The sequence below is a fragment of the Festucalex cinctus genome, chromosome 9 (assembly GCF_051991245.1).
Source record: "Festucalex cinctus isolate MCC-2025b chromosome 9, RoL_Fcin_1.0, whole genome shotgun sequence".
Taxonomy (NCBI): domain Eukaryota; kingdom Metazoa; phylum Chordata; class Actinopteri; order Syngnathiformes; family Syngnathidae; genus Festucalex; species Festucalex cinctus.
This window is the reverse complement of record NC_135419.1, coordinates 4526214-4534084: the sequence shown is the minus strand read 5'-3', so window position 1 is coordinate 4534084 and position 7871 is coordinate 4526214. Positions and strand designations below refer to the sequence as shown.

Genomic DNA, 7871 nt, shown 5'->3' with positions numbered 1-7871 from the left:
GAAGAGGAGAGGCAGTTATTGTTGCAATATCTCAACATCTCCAAATAAGAGAGATGCACTAACCGGAGCAGGTACCAGACGAAGGCTTGAGCTTCAGAAAACAGGTTAGCCTTGATTGATTGTTACATAAGCCCTGAGCAACTGTGATGTCATTTTCAGTTGACAGCAAGTGGCAAAATGGCCGCCTCAGACTAGCTTTTGCACCCTCCAATGTTGTAAATATTATAGACGACATTCAAATATTGATGATTAGAAAAGTGAAATATGTATTTGACTATTATTACAAGTTGAGTGGACAACGAAAGGCCATAAAAGTCATTTTCACACGAAAGTGCGTTGAATCAATTTGTCCACCAGATGTCATTGTAAAGCCTTGTATAAAGAATGGTCTATCAAAAAGAGTTCAAATTAAACTCGAGATGATTTGTTTGCGTATTTTTACATGCATAATAATTCTGGAAGTCTTAATAAAAGCAACAAAAAAGCAGAAATAATTTCACAGTAAAGTCGAACAACAAAATACAGTATATTTTACACTAGTAGACTGAAGTGCGTCATAATCTTTTCTTCTTCCAGATGGCAGTGTAGAGCTACTGTATTCAGAATGCGTCAAAACAGTCATAAATTCCCGAATTTTCTCACATAACTTTTCCACACCCAAAGGGCCCCAAGAATGTGTGTAAAATAATAATGGTTGCTTTTTAAATTGAATTAAAACACTTCGGAATAAATAAAAGCAGAAACAAGTAGAAAGTTGCATCCCTCAGCAATTAGAGAAAATTCCTTTAATGTTTTAAATAGTTTAGATTTTATTAATATAAAATTGGAAACGGGAGCTCAAGTGAAAACGTCAGAAAAATGTTTGACAATTGACGTAATTTACAGATCGTTAAGGCGCAGATCTCCTGAAAATTTCTTAAAATAAAAATAAAAAAAAGTGCTTACAGAAAGTAAAGCACATGGTAATTGTTCGAAAACATTCGTTCATATTTTATATTTATGTTCAATCCAAAGAACAAACACAAGTGTGCTTGCCTAAAAAGCGTGACGTCAGCGACAAGCAAGCGAGTCCCTTTACTCGACTCGCAATTTTGCCAACAAACCCAAAACAGAACATTCAGTCGCGCTAAGTAAATACAAAATTCATTTATCGTGACCTCGAAACGAGTCGTATCGCGCCGCAAAAACGTTGAACTCAAATCCAGACGGGCGGGGTCATTATTTGGCATCTGCCCCCCACCCACCTTGCGCTGCTGTTGAGAAAAGGAGGCGGGGTGACTACAGCGCTGTACCCGGAGGGATGTGTGAGCTCGGCGACGACCTGCAACAGCAAAGCGAGCATCGAACAGGCGGCTGTTCCAGTTATTTTATGCAGCATCTTGAGTGCGATGAGCCCGGCTTGTCGTCTCCAGCGCTCGCTGTGATCCTCTGCGTATTTGCTCCATCATCCAACTATCAGACGGAGCCAGGCAAACAGCGGGCCATCCGGCGAAAGCAAGCCGGAAATCGATGCTCCTCGGCCCGCGTCCGTGCTTGTTTTGACCTGGTAAGAAGACTGGCGTTAGCTCGCCATGCTAATAGCTTAGCCTCTCCTTTCGTGGTGAACGCGGGGATGATGCGGTAGCCTAGCTGAAGCTAACGATGTCAAACGCCTTGCTACGTTCGTGGATCGGTTGTGCATTATATATGAATGTCCAGTATTTGCGTGTTTATTTAGGCATTTTGTGTTGTCTGAATAATGGATGGTTTGTATTTTTAAACGGGTTACATATAGGGAGCTAACTGCTAACTAGCGGTTAGCCGAAAAGGGGTTAAGGCTCGTTCTGCGTTTTAAAGCAGGAAGAAAACGTTTTACGCTAAGTAATGATGAAAATTCAAAAACAAAATAATAAAAAAGACTATTTAACAGTTGACGTATCCGAAACAGATGTTTGGCGTTTCCTGTCCGTTTAAACGCCTTTTTTTTTTTTTTTTTACACCTGTCACTTAACTTTTAAAATGCAGCCTTTACATGGCGACGATATCTACTGTTACGATATTTTTTTTGTCGTCTCTTCCCTTTACAGTAATATGTTTGATTATTTAATATTTATTTTAGCAGATGCACGCTACACGCATTAAGGGCAATAGATTGTGATTTTAAATCGGGTGTTTCTTTGGGGGACTGCTAGCTCGCGGTTAGCTGACTGGGGTCGTTCCAGGCAAAAAAAAAAAAATCATTAACGATTGTACTAATTTTATGTGATTTTTTTTTCTTTTATAACGTTTACATGGCGATAATATTTTAATGTTCTTCTTAACGAGGTGATGATTGTTGCTTCCAAGCGACTGTTCCCTCCTGGTTTCTTAGTGCTAGCTGAAATTCTAGCTTCTGGTTGTTATTGTTAGTTTCAGGGGGAAAGAAAATCTAACAATGTAAAAGTAAGACAACACACACACTCACATTGGTTTGATATGAGTTTGAAGTTGTCTGCACAGTTCCCTAAGCGTTTAAGCTTAAAAACAATTTATTTGTTATACCAGTCAGGTTAAAAAATGGAGCTACGCACTTGTTTTCATGGCCAGTATTTTATTCTTACTGTAATGACAGTTGCTACTTCCAGTCACTTCACTGCCTCAGTGGTAGATTGCTTATCGGCCAACATAGATGTTGTGAGTTCGATCCCTGGCACATGTGACCATGTCAAAGTGTCCTGAGCAGTGAGCAACATACTGAACTCCCAGTTACTCCTGATACTGTGTCATCAGTAGGTGAATAAAGGAGTCAGTGTGAATCGCCTTGAGTGCCTTGTAGGTGGAAACGTGTTGTCCTGGTATGTGTTTTTGCATGTATGGCCCAAAGCTAAGGTGCGGAAGAGTAATTAGTTTAAGTACATTTATTTTATTGTCGTAAGTGCCCGATTTAATCCATGAGCATCTCTGTTTAAAGTGTGCAGTTATCTAATAAAATGCCCAAAACAGTAGTTCACTGACCCCTGTACGCTTTGGGGTTCGCAGGCTGTAACATGGGTATCCTCAAACTAATCTGCTATCTTTTTCCCCCTTTTTTGTGTAAGAGCATCATTGAAAAATATTTAACAGGGGTGATAAAGTCAGAGAGAGAATAACAACGTTAATAAACTAATATATTGTTTCCCCCTTTTCCCCACTAATGCTAAGGATACAATTTTATGCATAGGTGTGCTTATAACAGTTCATTTTAAAGACAAATTGTATTATTTATAGTTGTGGCGTCGAGTTCGCATCAAATATTTTCTTTGTTGCAACCAAGAAGTGCTGGTTTAAATGCACATTTGTTTGATTTTTTATTTTTATTTTTTGCATCTTTCACTTGCTTTTTCATGGTGATTTATTTTTTTTTTCTCAAAAATATTCTTACATTTTTGATTCTTTCTTCCAGTCATCCCTTCCCTCCGCTGGAATGTTCTAGTGTGTTGTGTGGTGTGTCAGCCAAAAGGGCTCAGAGCCACATAAACATGACTCGGCAGTTTAGCTTCTGCAATTAATTGTAATTATGATGAGCATGCCAAGTTGACTTTCATGTCTTGACATAAGTCTTTTTTTTTTTTTTCCCCTTCTCCTTTTTTTTAAGCATATTGCATAATCTATATGCACTCTGCCTCCACCACCACCAAATGGAGACCTACAGTGGGATTAATACAAATCATCCAATTCAGGGTCAGCTTGTGCCTTGTATAAAATGTACCGACAGACCCACATAGGGTCCAGACTATGGGAATGCATCAGTTTGTAAAAAAAAAAAAAAAAAAAAATTCAATCAAAATATTCTATTTTGAAAAGATCAGCACTTCAGAAAAAGTTAGCGGTAAAAAAATAAATATAATTCCAACTCTAAATGGCAAAAAAAAAAAAAAAAAAAAAAAAAAAAAATACTGTACCTGTACCATTAGATATGAACATCTGGATAACCAGGAAGAAGCAATTAAACCATTCCCAATTCATCCCACATTTTGATCCATTGGTCATGTGACACTGACAATTAGACAGATATTTAAAGAATTATTGTTCTGAATGGTCTGTTCAATGTTAAAATTAAAATTCAACACAGAAATCCAATCTTGTGCTAAGATGACACAGTTGTACCTCCATATCGAACTCTTTACCAGTTGACAGTTACTGTTCTGAAGCTGGAAGCAATATGGTCATGATGACTTGCAACTCGCCTACTTTTGACACTGCGTTGCTGATAAATTATTGAGCAGGTCCTGCAGGGGGAAAACCGCTATTAAGGTCACGGTGTTTATTTTATTTTATTTTTTTGCCACAAAAAAAAGGAAGCCTTCCAGACTCATCTCGCAACTGCGAAGACACAGGGAGCCACGTCTGTGCATGGGCTTGTGAACAATTTCTGTATTTAATTAGATTTTGAATGATTCATCAGGGTTCAATTTGAAAGAGAAGTAAAATTCTACAATTTTGAAATACTTAACATTTAATATTTTTCAGCAATAAGACGTCTGAAAATAAAAAATTGCACATAACTGTGCATAGCTTGTACATAGGTTTAAAAAAAAATGGCTGTGCCATGTATTGAAAACCCCCCCCAAAAAAACCCAATTTCTCTCAATAAAATCACAAGTGATAGTTATGTCGAGGTCAGTCGCTGTGGAAGTCCAACAACTCCAAAGCCGCTGTCTTCAAATCTGTGTACAACTTCTTCATAAACGGCTGGTTTTCCACGACCCTGCCTGTACGGTCAAATGCCCTTGCTTATGAACGCGGACAGAGGCTCCGTTATCATCTGTGCTTAAACAAAGCTTGTCGTCTGCAGGCAAATTTACAGAATCCAAAAATGACCCTGAACATCAGATTTAAACGTAGAAGGTGCTCGCTTGAGGCTGCTTGACGTTGTTGTTTTGTCGAACGTGGCTTTTCCTGTCACCAACAGGACGTCAGTGTTGTTTCATTTTTATTTTTTGGCTGGTGAGAGTTACTGAATACTGAAAAATACTGAATGGCGAGCGAGGGGTGAAGTATTGCAATGTATTGATGAATCAATATTTGAACCCACTTGGTAGTCACAAGAATGTAAACAGGAAATAGTTTTGCCCTACGGACTTGGGGGCGATGAGCAAATAAAGCCAGACCATGTAGCAGGCATCTAACGTGCTAAACTAATGACGTCACATGTCTGTCTAATCTGTTTACACGCATAAATACTTCCTGTTAGTTGCAGATATTGCTGGCATAAAAAAAAAAAAAAGGATTGACACAAATGAGTGTGATAGAGAACAACAGGGACATGTTTTGCACAAAAGTTGACCTAACTTGCTTTCTGGCACACAAGTCGGTTTCTTTTTTTTTCTTTTTTTTTGTCAAGTTTTTCAAAACTATATTCTTGATTTTTTTTATAAAACACTACTCCAATTGCTACAAATAATAGATTGCTGCTTGTCTTTGATTTTGTTAATGTACAATTGGGCAGTCATTTACATTTACAATAGTACATGTACTACTGTAATAGTCAATGGTTATTCTTGCTGCTTTTTGAGTTTGAAATAAGGTCACAATTTTTGGACTAGTTTTTCATTAGACCGTGATATTGTATTTTTATTTGTGTCCAGTTTCCACGTAGAATGATGCTGCCTATTCTTGTAGCCTTTACATCACCTTCAAAATTGTTTAGAAAAAAACGTTTTGTTTTTTTTTTGCTTTTTTTTTTTTTTTTTTGTAGATAAGAAATTTCACAATAAAAAAAAAATAATAATTGGAGAGTGAAAATACACATGCAGTCTTGCTGCCTTTCCATCTAAGAACTGAGAAGATGACATTGTTTATTGATTTCCTCTCCATCACGCACTCTTTCCCTGCCTGACTGTCAGATGGAAATTTCCACACCCGAGGAATACCGGCAAAGTATGTGCCCCTAAAAACAAATCCTGCCGTTCTCAGGCAGTCCTGCCGTGTCTCCACTTATTTCCTAAGGGCCCCTCTGCTCCATGCCAGGCTCAAATAACACTGGACTCTCCCCGTCATTTCCGTCAGTGTGCCAAGCGGCAGATTGACATTGCAACTGCCTTGAAGTTGACAATGAAGAGCGCATGAAAAGAGTGACCAGACAAACACAAATAACAGGTTATCAATTCTATAGTTATAAAATGACAAAGATGTTTATGCCAAATGTCACACAAAGAAGATGGCAAAAGGAAGAAATAAAAATAGGCAGTTCAGTCTCTTCACGGTGTCCCTCACTTTATGTAGTTTTCAGGGGACACTACTGAGCAACCGGGGGATTATTTCTAGTTGTGTGGATTATTCCATGTATTTATTGTTTTTTCTTTTCTCTATTGAGAAAGGTCGGCAGCTATCATGAATATAGTGGACTGGACACCACTTATTTGTGGGATTTTTTTGGTGGTGAACCTAGCTCACTTATTCACAGAAAAACTTGCCTATTCAGGATTTTTTTTCCTGCCATGTAGTAAATAGGGGGTCAGACGATTAAAATATTTAATCGTAATTAATCGCATGACTTCAATAGTTAAATTACAATCGCAAATTTTAGACTTTTTCTAAATGTACAATAAAAGTTTTCTAAATTTTCATACGCTTAACAAAGGTGAAAAAAAAGTTAAGCTAATAGAAATATGGCTGCATCTTTTAGTCAATGATACAGCAATTTCATAATAATTCATAAAACTTACTTAAAATTAAAAATATTTCCTGTACTGTAAAAAAAAACAAGTGTGGTATTGATTTGTGTTGGTCATTTTTCTGCCACTAGATGTCACAATTGCATTTGTAAGATGGTGACAACTCATTGCATTTTTCTTTTAGAGCCATCAAATCTTTAACATGACTTTAAAATTGTAAAATCCAACTTGACCCCAGCCTCCAGTCTCCACAAATATATGCATTATTATTAAATTTATTACTGCATTAATCGTGCATTAAAAAAAATAATAATAATGGTATGAACCAAACCTTAAATTAACGCACTAATTTTGACACCCCTAGTAGTAAAACAAAAATTATGTATTTTCATGTAGTTATGTAACAATAATGCCTTACATTCAGCAAGCTATCCAGTATATCTAAAAGACAAAAAAATGAACAAATATAAGGCCTGAAATGTTTTAGATAAAAAAAAATAAAAAATAAAAAAAGTTTTTCCATCTTAAGATTGATCTGTTTGATCCGCACCGGCACCTCCTTTTCTTCCATAAACTATAGTGTCCTATCCACTCCGATGATGTTGGTAGAGCTGTTGAATGTAGACATCTGAATACAAAGTAGGTGTGGTGGCCTTCGAAGGCCCCCTCTGTCACATGCTAATCAGCTTGAGCCCAGTTAAGCATGGTGTCATCTTGTTGCGGCTTAAAATTTCCAGTCTGATTTTGTTTGTCATGTTCGAATATGTTTTTCAACGATGTGTTCACTCAATCGGTAACACTTAGATTGACTTTCTTACATTCTTTTATTATCGTTAGGTTGCTTAGCCAGGTAAACATGTGCAAAGGTGAACTGACAGTTTCAAAAGACAGTATGGTAGGAGGGTGATGTTTTGTTTCATTCCACCAACACAGATCAGGATCACGCTCATATTTTTTTTGGGGTGCATGGAATTCACAGATGAACCTGTTATGAGCTCATATTTTCTCACTTCTGCAAAGAAGGAAAGTCGTGTTTTTTTGTTTTTGTTTTTACTTTTTATTACTATTATTTTTAGTTAAAATATCCTTCGACCCTTGTGAGAGGTGATTCAGGTAATGGATGGATGGATGGCTAAACAAACAATACAGTATAGAACATTCTTTGACATCACAACAGCATATCGGAAGAAAATGAAAAACACATTGTGACCTAGAAAGTTGAATGAATCCGATGAGTGAAAAGTGAATATGGCTGGC

The 7871-nt window shown here is 37.1% G+C and overlaps 1 protein-coding gene across 4 annotated transcripts in view; it reads left to right on the top strand.

The window, feature by feature from the left end:
• Nucleotides 1–1209: 1209 nt before the first annotated feature.
• Nucleotides 1210–7871, top strand: part of fam13b (family with sequence similarity 13 member B) — a 46734-nt gene continuing 40072 nt past the window's right edge. The window contains exon 1 of one of the 4 annotated variants that reach the window (XM_077531712.1): nt 1210–1546. The gene's annotated coding sequence lies outside the window, so the exon portion shown is untranslated. The remainder of the gene's footprint in view (nt 1547–7871) is intronic. The other 3 variants (XM_077531711.1, XM_077531713.1, XM_077531714.1) reach the window with 3 other exon arrangements.